The sequence below is a fragment of the Juglans microcarpa x Juglans regia genome, chromosome 6D (genome assembly GCF_004785595.1).
Source record: "Juglans microcarpa x Juglans regia isolate MS1-56 chromosome 6D, Jm3101_v1.0, whole genome shotgun sequence".
Classification (NCBI taxonomy): Eukaryota; Viridiplantae; Streptophyta; class Magnoliopsida; order Fagales; family Juglandaceae; genus Juglans; species Juglans microcarpa x Juglans regia.
In genome coordinates, this window is record NC_054604.1 from 14,793,880 (window position 1) to 14,812,083 (window position 18,204).

Here is an 18,204-nt window from a genome sequence, read left to right on the forward strand (position 1 = left end):
TACTAAACCTCTATGCAATCTGTTAATTAAAGATACTCAGTTTGAACTTTCTAATAAATGCTTGCATGCTTTTGAAACATTGAAAATGAAATTAATTTCAGCACCTATCATTGTATCACAGGATTGGAATTTACCTTTTAAATTAATGTGTGATGCTATGCTACAGGGGCTGTTTTGGAGCAAAGAAAAGATAAAATGTTTCATATTTACTATGCAAGTCGGACCTTAATAGGAGCTCAACTTAATTATGCTACTACTAAAAAATAATTTGTAGCAGTTTGTAGCAGTTGGGTTTGCCTTTGACAAATTTCATTCTTATTTGATAGGTTCGAAGGTGGTCGTCTACACCGATCACTCAGCTCTAAAATACTTGCTATCGAAGAGGGATGCCAAACCAAGACTATTAAGATGGATTTTGCTATTACAAGAGTTCGATTTGGAAATAAAAGATAAGAAAGGTATCGAGAATGTAGCGGCAGACCACTTATCTCGTCTTGAGCTTAAAGAGGCTGCTAGCAAGGAGAATTTTCCAATTAATGAAACTTTCCCAGATGAGCAATTAATGGCAATACAAGTCGTTCCATGGTCTGCCGACATGGTAAATTATTTGGTGTCCAAAATTCTACTGGTCGAGATAACATATCAACAAAAGAAGAAGTTCTTCTCCGACTTGAAATATTATTTTTGGGAGGAACCTTTTCTATAACGGCAATGCGCGGACCAGATAATTAGGAGATGTGTGCCCGAGGAGGAAATTGAGAGCATACTTAGACATTACCATTCATTGGAAGCGGGCGGCCACTTTGGTGGAGCAAAACCGACAGTGAAGGTTTTACAATGCAACTTTTATTGGCCAACTATTTTTAAAAACTCTTTTAATTTTGTTAATTTATGTGATCGTTGTCAAATGGTTGGCAACATTTCTAGGAAACATAAAATACCTTTAAACAATATTTTAGTGATTGAGTTATTTGATGTTTGGGGTATAGATTTTATGGGTCCTTTTCCATCCTCATATTCTAATAAACTTATTTTGGTGGTTGTAGATGATGTCTCCTAATGGGTGGAAACGATCACCTTGCCAACCAATGATGCGAGAGTTGTACTGAATTCCTTGTAGAAGAATATTTTTTCTGATTCGACACTCCGAGGGCCATAATCAGTGATGGCGGTAAGCATTTTTGCAATCGCCAATTTGAAGCACTACTGACTAAGTACGGAGTTACCCATTAGGTTTCTAATCGGGAGCTGAAGTGCATACTAGAGAAGATCATGAGTGTCTCTCAGACAGACTGGGCGAGAAGGTTAGATGATGCGCAATGGTCTTATCGGACAGCATTCAAAACACCGATCGGGATGTCACCTTATCGGCTCATTTATGGAAAAGCCTACCATCTACCCGTGGAGTTAGAACACATAGCCTATTGGGCGACGAGAACACTGAACTTTGATTTACAAGTGGCTGGCGAGAAGAGAATACTGCAGATCAACGAGATGGATGAGTTTTGCAATGAAGCTTATGAGAATGCTTAGATTTACAAAGATAAAACTAAAAGATGGCACGATAAGCATATTCTGAGAAGGGAATTCGAAGTCAGGCAGAAAGTTCTTTTATTTAACTCAAAACTTCGACTCTTCCCAGGAAAGCTGCGCTCTTGGTGGTCGGGACCGTTTGTGTTGCTCGTGTCTTTCCCTATAGGACAGTTGAAGTTCATCACGAGACAAAAGACACATTTAAAGTAAATGGACAGATTAAAACCCTATGTGGATGGAGACTTTAACTTGAAAAAGTGTTTCATCGATCTTGCCAGTAATAAATGATGAGAGGACAATGTCTAACTATAGACTTTAAATAAAGCACTTTTGAGAGGCAACCCAAGTTTTTATTTTATTTGATTACTTTTGCTTAATATTATTCATTTGCTTTCATCTTGCAGGAATGAAGAGGCGAGGAGATCTCTAAAGAGTACACAGCTGTACCTTCAAGGAAAATATTCAATTGGCAGAACTAGAAAAAACCAGGGGAGCATCTCTTATCTTTTCTCATTCTTTGCTTTAGTTTTTCTTCCTTTTTCCCATTGAGAACAATGTGATATTTAAGTTTGGGGGGAAAAGGATATTATTTTAATTTCTTAAAATAATAATAATAATAATAATAATAATAACAACAACAATATAGTTTGATGAATAAAAAGCCTATGATAAGAATATGATTGAAATTGATTATAATTTTTAGAAAAAATTCTCATTGCTTAAGTCTAGTTGTTAATTTTTTACTTCATCTTACTTAATGTGATATTTTCTATGTTCAATGAATGTCTCTTATGATCATTAATCATTTTTGAGTACCTAGAGAAATTTTATGTGAATTTTGTAAATTTGTTTGGTCGCAACTTACTCTAGAACTTGTTTGATTACAATCGAGGGAAAATCCTACACAGAATATTACTGGGGAAATAATTAAGGCATTCTTTGGACCGATTAAGCGTTTCAAGCTTACCTGTTTAATTTCTTTATCCCTAGTCACCCTCTTTGAGCTTTTTTGAATTATATTTTGGCCTTATATTTTTCTTTCTTGTAGACCTCATATTCCCTACTCTATTTGAGCTTAAACAGTTATTCTTTTACCTTTCAAGAGAACTAAGTTTACACAAAGTCACAGACTCACAAGAGCATGAAAAGCAAGAGAGGTAGAAAGCCTACAAGTAAAGTTGATTATAGCAATATTTTCAAAATCATAAGTTTGGGGGTGTAAAAAAGTCAACTCTTCTACTGTGTGGCCAACAAGAAAATGCCGACGAGAGTCATCCACAAAGGTAGTAAAAAAGGTATGGAATATTTCCTTAAAAAAAACAAAAAAGTGTCCAACTTGCCGAATAGAGTAGTAAAGAGAGAGATACTTGAAAGTGCAATAAAGAGAGGTATGTTGATAAATTTACAATGAATAAGAAGAGATGTTAGAAGTGAGAATGCTCTATTTTTCTTTGGTGTTTAGACTTAAGTTCTCTTGCTTTGTTTGAATCCTGCCTTTTCTATGTAGTCCTCACCCTAGCCTTACATTACAAGCTTAATAAAGATCTATTGATCCCTAGTGATAGTTTTTGTTCTACATTAGTGGAGAGTGATTTGAAAAGCAAGCCTATGGAGTGTTTAGAGATCCATTATTTATTTATTTATTTGCATAAAACTATTTGGGGAACTAATGATGAAGTGAGAATGATGGGTATGCATGAATGTAGGGATGGATAATGCGATGAAATTGAGTTTTGAATAATTCCTTTGAGTTATAGACTTTAGGCAATCTTTGAGGCAATAAATTTTATGAATCAAACCAATACTTGTTTTAATTGTCTCTCTTTTCTTCTTTGCTTGAGGGCGAGCAAAGCTTATTTGAGATATTGATAAGTGTGATTTTTATGTCATTTTTATCACTTTTTTATCTATGAAAAGTGTCATTCTTCTTTTATTTTATTGATTTTATTTTATTTCTATATATTTTTCTTTAGTTTCTTGGATTTGAAGGAATGAGAAGATTTAGTGCAAAATGAGAGCATTTTGGTACAAAGGAGGAGGCTACGGATCCAGACCGATGAGAGGCAGCGAGATTTGAAAAGAGCCGAGGAGATTTAGGCAAGAAAACTCGCGACCAAAAGGCACAACCAAAAGGCGCAACTAGAATTCGCGACCAGAATTGGCAACAAGAGTTAGATGGTAAGCAAGATATTTTACCTTTAGGGCAAGAAGACTTAGTGCAAGGCTCCGGATGACTAGATTGGGCGACCAGTCTAAACGACCAACCTAAATGACATTGTGGGCAACAACTAGTAAAAGTAGCTTTACCGCTCGGTAGGTTGGTGAGAAGGTTCTATCATCCGGTCGGGAGTCTTTCCTCTAGGTAGGCGAGGAGACCAGTTATATTCAGTGCACAGGGTATTTACTCAGTGGGACCCTTTCGAGTTCCGCAATTAATCTGATGACCACCAAATCCTCCCAAACTCCATAAATCAAGCCACTTATTACTGAATCTTTCATTTTAGATAATTTCGTTATTCTTAAGATAATTTCTTTTATATTAACATTTATCTTTAGAAACCATTTTCCTAATCTTTAGGCTAGATTGTAGCCGCATTTATCTTATTCCTAAATTTGAATTTTGACATCTATTTAATCTCATCTTGTAGGATGAATATGCGAGAGTTTTTAGAGTCTGAATTTTAAAGTAAAAATATTTCAGAGTTTATTATTTTGCATTTCTTTCAAGGAGACAGGTCTAGGTGAGCAGACGCGAGAGCTCCATGCTTCATCAACTAATTCCAATGAAGAACACTAATTTTATTGTTTTTCTTTTCAGTTTCATTATGAAGTAATTCTATTTTCTAGAGCTTTGATGTAGTCTAGCATTGAACACAATTTATATTCTATGTTATTTCATTTCAATATTTCCATGATTGAGTGTTCATTCGTTGTTCTTAATACTCGCAATTTTGTAGCTAATTATTGTTAAATCTATTGAATCACAATCAGACCTAGAGGTGATTTATGATTAAACCTCTCGGATTAAGCACCATTAGCTGAGCGAAAGTAGAGATACTTTTTCGTGATTAGTGTGATTTTCAAGAAAAATCCAAAAAAATTAATGAGTTTCCAATTAGTTAAATTCACATAGAGATATTGAGTTATTAGTTGGAGATATTTTTGGTATTGTTTGAGAGAAAATATTGAATAGTTTAGAGATTTTTATCATCAACTTGGGATAATTGGGATTCTATAACATAGAAGAATAAATTTTGTAGGATTTGCTAGATGAAATCAAATGCTCTAAATTTATTCTTATTATCTTTAAAATCTTAATTTTAATGCTATTTTCTTCAGTTTAATTTAGATAATTTATTCTTTAAATTTCAGTTTTCCAAATAGTAATTAATTTAGTAATTTTCAGTACTCAATAGCATAATTATTCCCTGTAAGTTTGATATCTATTTTCTTTAAAATACTTTACTACTTGTTACAATTCTATGCACTTGCAAATATTTTCAGCATAACATCGTGCTTGATATAAATTTATGTAAAAGGTGCGGCTTGACTTGTTACAATTATGTGCACTTGTAGAGATATTCTATCCACAACAAGGAGAATGGTAGTTGGGACTACCAAGTGAGATTTGGTTACAAATCTCCACAAGTTAACAACCAACTAAACTAGCAGCATTCAGATGCATGCATTACAATAAAATGACATGAATGCTGACATGAACATGAATGAGCGTGATATGACTTGGCAAATAGCATGATATGTGCTTACATAACTTGAAAACTGACATGGACTAAAAATTGGCATGAATTGAAACTGACATGAACTGAACATGAACTTGGAATCTTGTTCAACATAAGCAGGCTTTATTAAACATGAACATGTGGATGCTACACAGGTCCCCTTGACCCATGTGCTCCTGCAGGTATCGCATCACATTACAAGCATCTGCAGCTGTGAATACGTCATGATAACTAAATTAAAACAGATAAACATGAGGTTGGCACCACAGACATTGGATGTCTAACTTTGCTCTGGCAACCGGTTAGTTAGGTCTCATTCGAAACCTATTAACGGTACTTTGTTAACTCAGAAAATTTCATACCAGTTTAAACACCCTAGTATAGACAATAGACTTCCACTAGGATAATGCCCTATCCCAGCACTTGGGGTCTTGATAAACATAAAACTCCCCTAACTCAAAAACACTTTTCTTGTGACATACTCTATGCATGGGACATTTTTTTTTTTTTTTTTACCATGGAACCTTAATCTAATTATCATATCTATGCACGGGACATGAAGTAACATAAACGTGTGATAGATGGCATGGCATAACATGGCATGTAACTGATAAGCGTGTACTTGAGATAATTAGCATGGCATGGCATGGCATATGAGAACATATATAATAATGAGTGACAACAATATGACAATTATGGCTTACCATTGTAAACACAAAAACACACCAAAAAGTAAGTTAGAGGCTAACTTACAGTAAATGAGCATAATGTAATAGTAGTGGGTAAATAGTGTGAACTGAAATGAGATAATTCTAAGAGTTAGAATATCCCTTTAAACACTTAAAATACAAAACTCACTAACTCAAGGAAAAATTTACCATTTTACCCGTCTATTTGTGAAAAATGACCATTTTGTCCCTAAATTAAGAATTTCACATACAAACTCCTTATTCTACCAAAATCTACATTCCTTATGTAAACTTGGTTCTAAATCCAAAACTGAAATCAGAAAATTCTAATTCAAAACATAACCACACAAATTATGCATTGGTTGAAACATAGAAAGGCTAGAAAGTCTAGATTTTTGTTGTATTCTTTCAAACTTCAAACCATATACTTGAACCAATTCATTCAACACTAAAAATTCTTCTATGTTGAAGATCATGTGAAGACATTAACATAATCATTTCATAAAAATCTAAGCTCTTTATAACCATAAAAATGTCCAGACAACATATGATAATGCACGAAAAAAAAAAAAAAAAAAAAAAAAAAAAAAAAAAAAAAAAAAAAACCTCCTTTATGCCCCCTTTCGAGTAACCCTTCCCCTCTTCCAGAACCAAAAACCATGAAGCCCCCCCCCCCCCCCCCCCCCTCCAATTGACCTTCCCTCTCTCCCAGAACCAAAAACGTCGGCAACCTCCCTCGACCCAGAGTCGTGACCCTCCCCCCTATCTCTCCCCCAGAACTAGAAACCCTTAAGCTCGAGGATGAGCCTCTCCTGTGATCCTTCTTTGTCTCTTCCATCACCATCTCTCCAAACCCTTCAAGTCATGGCACTCCATATCCAAGTCATCCACCAACTGATACATCTTTGTTAGGAACGACACCGATACAGACCTTTGCGTCATTTCTCTCTTATTTGTCCCCCCTCACCACATGCCAACGACCACCCAAACTAAGGGCTCGTTTATTTTCAGAGATGAGATGAGATTTTTTGAGATATGTGTAAATAGTATTGAGATATGTTTGAGTATAGATAAGATAAGATGAGATAAGATGAAGTGTGTGTTTGTTTATAGAGATGAGATGAGATTAGTTTGAATTTTTTTTTTAAGTATTTATACTTGTAGGACCCATAAATAATTATATTATTTTTTTAAAATAAAGAATTGCATAAAGCCATTGAAGCCTGCTCCGATAAATGCCGTTAAAACCGTAGAACAGTGAAGCAATTTTTGTGAACATTTTCAGCGTTGGGTTGAATTTTTTATTTTTTGTGCTTCCTTTATTTATAAAAGATTGGATTTTATATCATACTTTTGATCAAATAACTTGCAACCCATTAGAAATATTTGCTATAAAAAATAAACACAACCTCATTTAAAAAATACATTCCTAAAATATGAAGTAAAAATAAATAAATAAATAATTGAATCCATAATTTCGGTTCATATACCATTTCTCATTAAATAAATAGTCAAATAGGATGCATGACAAAATATTGAGCAATCCACAGTGACAATCGTAACACATTTAAATTTATGGCTCGCATAAAATACACCTGTTGTCTAAAATAAGGGTAATTTCAATGCCAACAATAAAATAGCAGTATTAAATACACAGTGATTTTTAAATAACACCATCAATAGCCACCCCTTGCTTCCCACATAAAAATGGCAATCTCATCTCTAATCACAACCATATTGTTTCGTACTTCAGTCGTCAAGTCTATATTACTAGATAATGATGCCCCGTCACCAACCGCAGGCTCAATAACTGGTAGCTGCATCCTACTCCACTTCCAAAATATCCAGTCATCGGGGGTGACTGTTCTAATTAAGTTGTGCAATGCACAACATGCTGTAATAATGAGTCCTTACCGCCAAACCGAATATGCAGGCATTAATGAGAGGATTTTGAATCGTTCTTTTTATATTTATACCCCCCCTGAAATTGCCTCTGGTTGTGATGATTACTCATGTGATAGCGTTCTCTTGGATAGGGAGGTAGCAATCCTGTGGTGCATGGGTAAGCTGAATCCACAAGATAATACTGACCTGAGAGTGGATTTTCAAAGCACACAATTCAATTAATATAATGGGAAAAACAATGTCAATTCCAACTTTAAAATATTTGAAAAAGTTCCAAAAAAAATTGTTTACCCTCTGGTGGCCATGGTCAACAAGTTCATGAATCACTGGTAGCATGTGGAAGACACGTACGTCATGCGCAGATCCCTCCCATCTAGTTTATATAAATATAAACTTCATATCGAAGTCAACTATGGCCAGCACATTCTGGACAACTCACCCCAATCTATTTCGATATGCCTCACGCAACTCAGCTGGGATGACAGCTGGTATCATGGTACTGTCCATCGCACTAATGAATCCCTATCAAGTCATAAATAAATTCGTCAATAAACAATTACCTCTTAGATGAAGTGATTGTTACATTTTATTTTTTAAAGAAAGTTTGAATTTTATTTCTTACCTTAAACCAAGGATAATTACGACAGTTGCTTGAAATATAAGGGTGCAAGCTGTCTCTATGTGTTGACACAATCAAATGTCTCCCAACCTTACATAATGCGTTAATCACCTGTCTGACGTGTTTATTAATTGTTTGTGTCAAATGTTAAAACCTGTCCCCAACAATTCGCTGGCCTTCTGCGAAACAAGTGATTGTTACGTAATACATAACAACTGATTCCCCCATTGTCACTTCTCTTCTAGAATCATGTAACAAGTGATTGTTACATAACAATGCACATAAACAAGGGAATGTAGGTACCTCTCGGCGAAACATATCCCTACAGTTATCTAGATGGCCATTTAAAATTCCTAGAATATATTCATGCCCGCAGAGGCCTATATTATGTTATGGCATTGGGTGATTCCTTCTCCGTTGGTGAGACCGTATCCTAATTACGTTGATGATATCAATTACCTCCACCGGATTATCAGTATCACTCCCTTTAGTCTAAAGATCAGTATCATCCATTCTCTAACATAAAATGTTGAATTGTGCTAAAAACTCAAGACAAGATTCAAAAGTGAGGAATCATGGACTCCTAAAGGTTGTACGGTGAAGAACTGTGATAAGGCCAATGAATCAATACATCAAAATCAGACTCAAATCTCCAATAATTTACAAGAAGGAGAACTTTGATAAGGCCAATGACTATCTAAACTTCAAAATCAGACCCAAAAATGACATTATTAAACCCAAGTTGTAAACAACATATATAATAGCCCTTACTTCAACTTGAGATGTTGGCTAGATAAAGAATAGAAAATGTTTCTTTTTTTTTAATGAGTGAAAAGGCAAGTGCAATAATTGAGTTAGCTTGGGAATACTCAAATATACCACACAGAGAATGGCTTACCAGCTAGAACAATATGATAGGTTCTTTGAAAAAAGTCATTTCAACTAGTAATGCATCAGTAAAATAAAGGTTAATTAGCCTTTCATCAATAATGCATCAATATAATGCATTAGTATTGATTAGAAAAAAAAAAGCATCAGTAAAATGCATTAGAAAAATGGCATTCCAACTAGTATTGCATCAGTAAAATGAAAGGCTAATTACATTTCATCAGTAATGCATCAGTAAAATGCATCAGTAATTAACCTTTCATTAGTAATGCATTCTAACCTATTTATGCATCAGTAATGTAACACCCCATATTTTAGTGTATTTCTATTGAATGATTATTTTTAACAATTCAAAAATTTATTCTCGTCGGATTTTTAGTGGGTTTATTTTTATGACTTTTAATTTGTGAAAATTAAATTTGATATGTTTCCTTAATATTAATTATTGTTATGCATTTCAATTTCTCTTTATTTTAAATTAATTTATAGTTGGATTTAATTATTTTATTTTCATTTTATCATTACGTTTAAATTATTTTAATTGACTTGCTGTTTTGAAATCTTTTTCGTTCGATCATTTTTGTGACCCAAGATGTGAGGATTGGACCTCATTTCTTTCCCTCCATTTTTCTTTCTCCTCTTTTCTTTTTCTCTTTCCTTTTTTTCTTCTTTTTCTTTTTCTCCCCTGCCTCTCTCCTGTGCGCGCAGCACCCCTCCCCTCTCTTCCCAGTGCATCTTCTTCTCCACCCAGCCCACTGCCGCGCGCTGCCGTGACCGACACTGCCCCTCTCCTTCCCTTCCCCACCGGCTGGCGACCACCACCCTCCGATCTCAGCTCCTCTCGCGCCGCCATTTGTCCCCAAGCTCAACGCAAAGCCGCGGCCTCCATTTGCTCTAGCGGTGCCGTCGTGCCACCTCCGGCCACCATTTATTCACCACTTCATCCTCGACCTCCTAGCAACTTAAACCACCCATCCCCAGCTCCGATCCAACACCAGAGAAGCTCCACCAACTCCATTTCTGTTTTGAGCATTTTGGCCTTCAACCGCCCTCTACGCCGCCACCCACGGCCAACCACCACCACCATTAGCTTCACCGACATCCCTAAGCCCTACCCTATCAATCTCGGGTCTTGGTTTGTCCCCGTTTAAAAGTGAGTTTTTAAGACCCACAGACACAGTGTATTTTGCACTGTTACGTTGCTGAGCCGCCACTTCTTACACCTTTGTGATCCTTCAGAAATTATTATATAGCACTGTAAGGATTTTTCCAAAGAACTATCGTGATTTAAATATATTTTTGCAATAACTCATTTTATTGTGATCTGGTTGGTTATGCCAGACTAAGTTCGAGGAGTACGTGGGTCGGATGGATTAGAGGACGGAGTTGTTTGTGTGTTTGGTTTGTGTTATGAGTTGTTGGTTGTTGGTTAAGGCGTCGTTTCTTGTACATGGCATATTTGCACGCATGATCATGTTTGTAAATGAAACTGGGTTTTCGTGTAATTGTATTCATGTTCATGTGTTTATTAAAAACTGGGTTTTCATGTGTTAAAATATTTTTGGGTGCGTGTGTATCACGACCCCAAGCCGAGATGGGGCATTATCTCGGTGGAGCTCCTTTGGTCACTCGGGAGCAGAATATACTGAGTGACGTCCCCTGGGTTATCGCTAGGCGACAACGGGATCGGACGGGATGATAACGCTCTTGTGCCGACTCTATGGCCCCTTTGCTGGCGGGGGCTAGAGGATACTTGGCCACGAACGCGCTAGGCGCGAAACTGGGCATCGCTCGTTACGAAGTCACATGCACGGTCGTTACCCGTGGTGTGGCGAAGGGAGCCAGAGTGTACGGAAAGTCCCTAGGGGGATCATGGTGCATACGGTAAAATGGATTAATGGGCTATTTTCTGGAAAAATAGCGTGTTGAAGAAAATGATTTTTATGTGATTCATTTTCTGGGAAAATGATATTTTATTGATTTGGGTCATTTTCTGAAAAAATGACAGATTATTATTTTTGGGTCAAAATGAGATTTTGGCTTGTGTTGGAAAATATCTATTTTCGGGAAAAATGATATTTTGGGTCTGTCGCATATTTCTTCATATGCATGCATGTTGGTTTTATTAATATGTTTTTATCTCGTGGTTATTTGGTTTATACTTACATGCGGTACCGTTTTATGGTAACACAGATTTTGATGCAGAGGAAGATGAGGGTGAGCCTGAGGATTCGGCTCCACCCGAGGAGTGATAGGGATCACTCGTATTTGTTTTGGGACTTGTATTGTATTTTATTGGGATGACTGTATAACTATTTTAATCATTTTACTTATGTTAGTTTGTATTAAAAAAATTCTGGTACTTAGTTGACTTAATTATATTTATCCGCTAAGTTGTTTATTATACATTGTTGCATGTTACACACACTTAATCACTTATCGTTGGGATGCGTGACCGTGTTGTTATCATCCCGGCATCTTGATTCCCGTGTTTCCTTACATGGTGGTTGGGGGGCCATATGTGGTATCAGAGCAGTTCGGGTCTGGGTAAACCCACATGTCCCTTAGGTGAGGTACCAGAAATTTTTAAAGTTGTGATTTGAAATTAATTAATTTAAAGTATGTTGTTCTTAATGGTTTTATTTATTTTATTGTATACTACTTTTTTTTGTTTATTTATTTTATTTGTTTTATTTTATGGTAGGTTATTCTATTTGTTTTAATTATTTTATTGTGTACTACTTCATTTGTTTTATTTATTTTGTCGTATGTTATTTATTTATGAAATTTTATTTTATTGTGTTTTGTTTTGTTTTGTTTTATTTTGCTTGTTTTGTTCGACGTTGAAAAGTGGGTTAGGGGTTGTGCTATAGCAGGAGGATGGTACGACTGTGAATGCCATTGTTAGGCTTGAACATTTAGTGTAGTCGGCTTGAACTTTTATCGGCTTGGGTTGTTTTATAATATTGAGGCTTGAAGGGAACGGCATGGTCTTGGTGATCTCTTTGGGGAATAGGATAATTGAGGTCTTAGGTTCCGTAGAATTTATGTAATGAGTCTATGGAGTAGGAGGTTGTAAGTTCAACGAACTTCAAGGTTAGATTTATGAGAAGTTCATCTAAGGTTTGTGACTCTATAGCTTTTAGGAAATAAGTTTATTGGATTTAAGGTGGTAGGTTCAACAAGCATTTGAAGGATTACTTAGATTAGAAGTTTTCGATCTTGCCGACTTTGATAAGCAGTTTGTTAACATTTGGGACTTTAGAATTTTCAAGTTTTATAAGATAATGTTTTAGATTTAAGGTCATTGATCTTGAGGATTTCAGGAAATGATTCTTATCTGGTTTATGGTTTTAGAATTGCATACTTGAAGGGCTAAATTATAATAGGATTTGAGTTCTTAGTTTTGTAGACTTGGTACACTAGCTTGGTCTATTCTAGCAATTGATTAGTTGGTAACCATTAAAATAGGATTGATCAGAGTTGAGTTACTGATATGAGAATTTTTCAGGAGAGAACTTCTTTGGAGATGGAGGGTAATGATCTAGTTCGTGTATTTTCTGAGGATTGAAGATGTTGATCTAGTTCAGAAAATGATTGTTTCTTTAGCTCGAGGTTACAGTGACAGGTTAAGGATTTAATCCATATCAAGTTTAAGGATAATAGATGGTGCAGATTTAGGAAATGATTCTTGTTGATTTCGAAGATATAGGTCCAGATGATGGAAATGGTAGTGATGGATCACTTGCATGTTTGGAGGCTTTTTGGTTTTGACTAAGGGTGCATGAGATCGATGCGTAGTAATGGTGAGTGTGTATGCATTTCGGAGAGTACAGGTCCTAGTCTCATTTTGGCTTGGAAGAAGTGTCTTGGGTAGGTGTTGAAGAGGAGTAAATACAATAGTATTAAATTCAAGAGATTTTGGCTTGGAGTTTTTTTGGTGAGTCGATCGGAGTGTGTAGTTGAAGCGGGTTATTCAATGGGATGATGGTTGGCAATAATCATTGTGATTATTTACAAGAATTAATTGTGACTTGAGGTTACCTAGAAATTTAAATTTTGAGGTTATACTTTCTTTTGGAGATTGAGTATCCAATTGGTTGAATTAAGGACATTGTTATTTAACTTGAATAGAGATTGATGGGTCGTCATGTATGGTGTAGGATAAGATCTTGGAAGTTGAAGCTTAGGCATCAGCGGTGGACGATATGATCAAGTATGTGAGTTAATAAAGCATTAGGATCCATGGGTGCTTTGCAATGGCTTTTGGTGGATTGAGGATTTGAGCAGTATGGCTTGCCTTGAGGTTTAATAGTGATGTGCTATTGTAGGAACTAGTCGTACTAATACTAGCTCATAGGAGTAGAAGTAGGTGGGCGATTTACCAATAAGGTTTTGATAATGTTTTGGTGAAGTCAATGGTGGTTCGTAGTGAGTTTAGTTACCACTAGATTAGATGTTATTCAGAATGTAGGTGATGAGTTTTTGGGTTTAGGTTGTCAGGTAGAAGTTTATAGGTGCTCTTATTGGTTGACCGAGTCGGAATCGAGCCTTTTAGGGTATGTTCCTTATCTTAGATGAGACGGGCCTATTTTGGGGTGATGTTGCTTGTTTTCAATTTGGGATGCAGAGGTTGATTGATATTGGGTTTCTATCTATGATAATGGATGTATTTTGTAGAGTATTGATTTTGATCAAGGCAACCGGAGTTAATTGAGGAATATGAGTGATAACTCTTGGTTTTGGGAAAGAGAGTATTTTCTACCAAAGGGTGGTGAGAGTTTTCTGGTTAGTAGGTATGGAGCCACCTTGTACTCGATGGTGTCTTTTTTTTATGAGGACAAATTTTATACATGTGGCGAATTATCAAAGTGCGCAGCAGAAGCGTGATATTTTTTGTTGTAGTTAGGAGTTCGGATTTTGTGCTAATTTTGAGGAATTAGTGGTGACTTGAATTTTTGAGATGATATTTGTAGTTGGAGATTAATTACTCAGTTTGACCAATTATGTTATTGATAGTTAACTTTGGAAGTGTCCATTAGGTTACCAAAGGTAGAATACAATGAAGGGTTAGAAATTATAGCATAGGAGTCGATTGAGGTTAGCACAGATTATTGTACGGAGCTATTAATCATTGGAATTTATTGGATTTGTATTAAGGTTATTGTGAAAAAGAGAGATTTTGGATAACATAGCCACCCTAGAAATACTGGACGTGAAATGCCATTGGGAGACTAATGCGAGTATGATGGAATTGCCTACTGGAGTAGACTTGAGAGAGCATTACTCATGCCTATTTGGGTGTTAGTGATGGTATGTTTGTCTCAAGCGTGTTCTGGTTGTATCTTGTATCCTCTTTTAACGTGATGTATGGCCTTACAAATTTCGAGGACAAAATTTTATTTTAAGAGGGGAGGACGTAACACCCCGTATTTTAGTGTATTTCTATTGAAGGATTATTTTTAATAATTCAAAAATTTATTCTCTTGTTTTAAAATTGTCGGATTTTTAGTGGGTTTATTTTTATGATTTTTAATTTTTGAAAATTAAATTTAATATGTTTCCTTAATATTAATTATTGTTATGCATTTCAATTTCTCTTTATTTTAAATTATTTTATTGTTAGATTAATTATTTTATTTTCATTTTATCATTACGTTTAAATTATTTTAATTGACTTGTTGTTTTGAAATCCTTTTCGTTGGATCATTTTTGTGACCCAAAATGTGAGGATTGGACCTCATTTCTTTCCCTCCATTTTTCTTTCTCCTCTTTTCTTTTTCTCTTTCCTTTTTTTCTTCTTTCTTTTTCTTCTTTTTCTTTTTCTCCCCAGCCGCTCTCCCACGAGCGCAGCACCCCTCCCCTCTCTTCCCCGTGCATCTTCTTCTCCACCCAGCCCACCGCCACGTGCAGCCGTGACCGACACTGCCCCTCTCCTTCCCTTCCCCACTAGCCGGCGACCACAACCCTCCGATCTCAGCTCCTCTTATGCCACTGTTTGTCCCCACGCTCAATGCAAAGCCGCGGCCTCCATTTGCTCCAGTGCCGCCGTCGCGCCACCTCCAGCCACCATTTCTTCACCACTTCATCCTCGACCTCCTAGCAACCTAAACCACCCATCCGCAGCTCCGATCCACCACCGGAGAAGCTCCACCAACTCCATTTCCGTTTTGAGCATTTTGGCCTTCAACCGCCCTCTACACTGCCACCCACGGCCAACCACCACCACCATTAGCTTCACCGACATCCCTAAGCCCTACCCTATCAATCTTGGGTCTTGGTTTGTCCCCGTTCAAAAGTGGGTTTTCGAGACCCACGGCCACAGTGTATTTTGCGCTGTTACGTTGCTGAGCCGCCACTTCTTGCACCTCTGTAATTCTTCGAAAATTATTATATAGCACTGTAAGTATTTTTCCGAAGAACTATCGTGATTTAAATATATTTTGCACTAACTCATTTTATTGTGATCTGATTGGTTATGCCAGACTAAGTCCGAGGAGTTCGGGGGTCGGATGGATTAGAGGATGGAGTTGTTTGTGTGTTTGGTTTGTGTTGTGAGTTGTTGGTTGTTGGTTAAGGCGTCGTTTCATGTACATGGCGTATTTGCACGCATGATCATGTTTGTAAATGAAACTGAATTTTCGTGTAATTGTATTCATGTTCATGTGTTTACTGAAAACTGGGTTTTCATGTGTTAAAGGATTTTTGGGTGCGTGCGTATCACGACCCCAAGGCGAGATGGGGTATTATCTCGATGGAGCTCCTTTGGTCACTGGGGAGCAAAATATATTGAGTGACGTCCCCTGGGTTGTCGCTAGGCGACAACGGGATCTGATAGGATGGTAACGCTCTCGTGTCGACTCCGTAGCCTCTTTGTTGGCGGAGGCTAGAGGATGCTTGGCCACGAATGCGCTGGGCGCGGAACTGAACATCGCTCGTTACGAAGTCACACGCACGATCGTTAATGGGCTATTTTCTGGGAAAATAGCATGTGTTGAATAAATGGATTTTTATGTGATTCATTTTCTGGGAAAATGATATTTTATTGATTTGGGTCCTTTTCTGGAAAAATGACTGATTATTATTTTTGGGCCAAAATGGGATTTTGGCGTGTATTGGAAAATATCCATTTTCGAGGAAAATGATATTTTGGGTCTGTCGCATATTTCTTCATATGCATGCATGTTGGTTGCATTAATATGTTTTTATCTTGTGGTTATTTGGTTTATACTTACCTGCGGTACCGTTTTATGGTAATGCAGATTTTGATGCAGAGGAAGATGAGGGTGAGCCTGAGGATTCGGCTTAGCCCGAGGAGTGATTGGGATTACTCGTATTTGTTTTGGGACTTGTATTGTATTTTATTGGGATATTTTATTGGGATGACTGTATAACTCTTTTAATCATTTTACTTATATTAGTTTGTATTAAAAAAATTATGGTACTTAGTTGACTTAATTATATTTATCCACTACGTTGTTTATTGTACATTGTTGCATGTTACACACACTTGATCACTTATCGTTGGGATGCGTGACCGTGTTGTCATCATCCCGGCATCTCGATTCCCATGTTTCCTTACATGGGGGGTCGGGGGCACACAAGTAATGCATCAGTTAATTAGCTTACTAGTAATGCATTCCAACTAGTAATGCATTAGTAAAAAGGCATTCCAACTTCCATTCTAATATGACAAGTTAATTAGCCTCCAAATTCTTTAATAATTCAGAACCATCCACAATGTTCAAGCTAATGCAGCAGTAAAATGAAAATTCATATTTGCCAGAATTTTCTTGCCAAGATGTATCAACAATGAATGGTTAAGACTGATGCAACATGCATCAGGAATCCAACTAGTAATGCGTTCTGCACGTGATTTTATTTGTTCCATCTAATTTTCTAGGTTAAATTCATGAGTGTATCACAAACCAACAAAACTCCAACCAGACCACACATAAAAGAAGAAAAGCACAATGACTTCATTTGCACTCAGAAAAATAAATGAGTAAAAAATGGAAAGTATTCTTTGCTTTCTCCTTCATTTGCACTAGCAACCATGCAGAGTCTAATGCACAAGCTAGTCACTAATCAACTATGCATAGTGCATGCTCACCTATGGATATCATCCATCGTCAGAAATCCTCGCTGAGCCGAGGGATTCATTAATCGATCAAATGCGCGGGAGAAAACATCGTCCAACAGTGGGGACTGAACTGCCTGTAACATGCCCACACAGTGTGAAAAAGGATCCCAAGCTTCATCACTGTCTATGGCATGTCCTGATCCTCTGCTACGCTTTTCCCCTAATGCTTCCCTTTGCCCTCATAACACTTTCAGCGTGCCTCATAGGAACGCGTGATAACTACAACCATGTTCGATATCTCCTCATCCTGCTGGTTGATTTGCCCTCCCTTTTGACGCCATCAGGACAAGCGAGTCAATGGTTCCCCCAAGTCCATGGAAAACTACGTTGGGCCATCATATACAAAATCTCGATTGGCTTGCGTGCCAAGCCCCGACGCCGCATTTCAGCATCATGACGCTCCTCTTCATCTGAAGTTGGTGGTGGTTCGGTGGACACGTGGTGGAGTGTGCCCATGGCAACTGAAGCGCCAAAAATAGTACAAAGCTTTGCATATCATGGGCAGCCCGACGTATGGAACTTCTTCAGTTGTGGTTTGGCCTGGTCAAAATTTCAATATCTATATGTTAGAGAGGGATTAAGGCGATAAAAAATGTTAATCAATATAGGGATTATTGTATAATATTATAAATAACGTGGTTAGAGCTTCCTTACCCTAATGGCATTTGTCCAATGTTCGTCACTCCT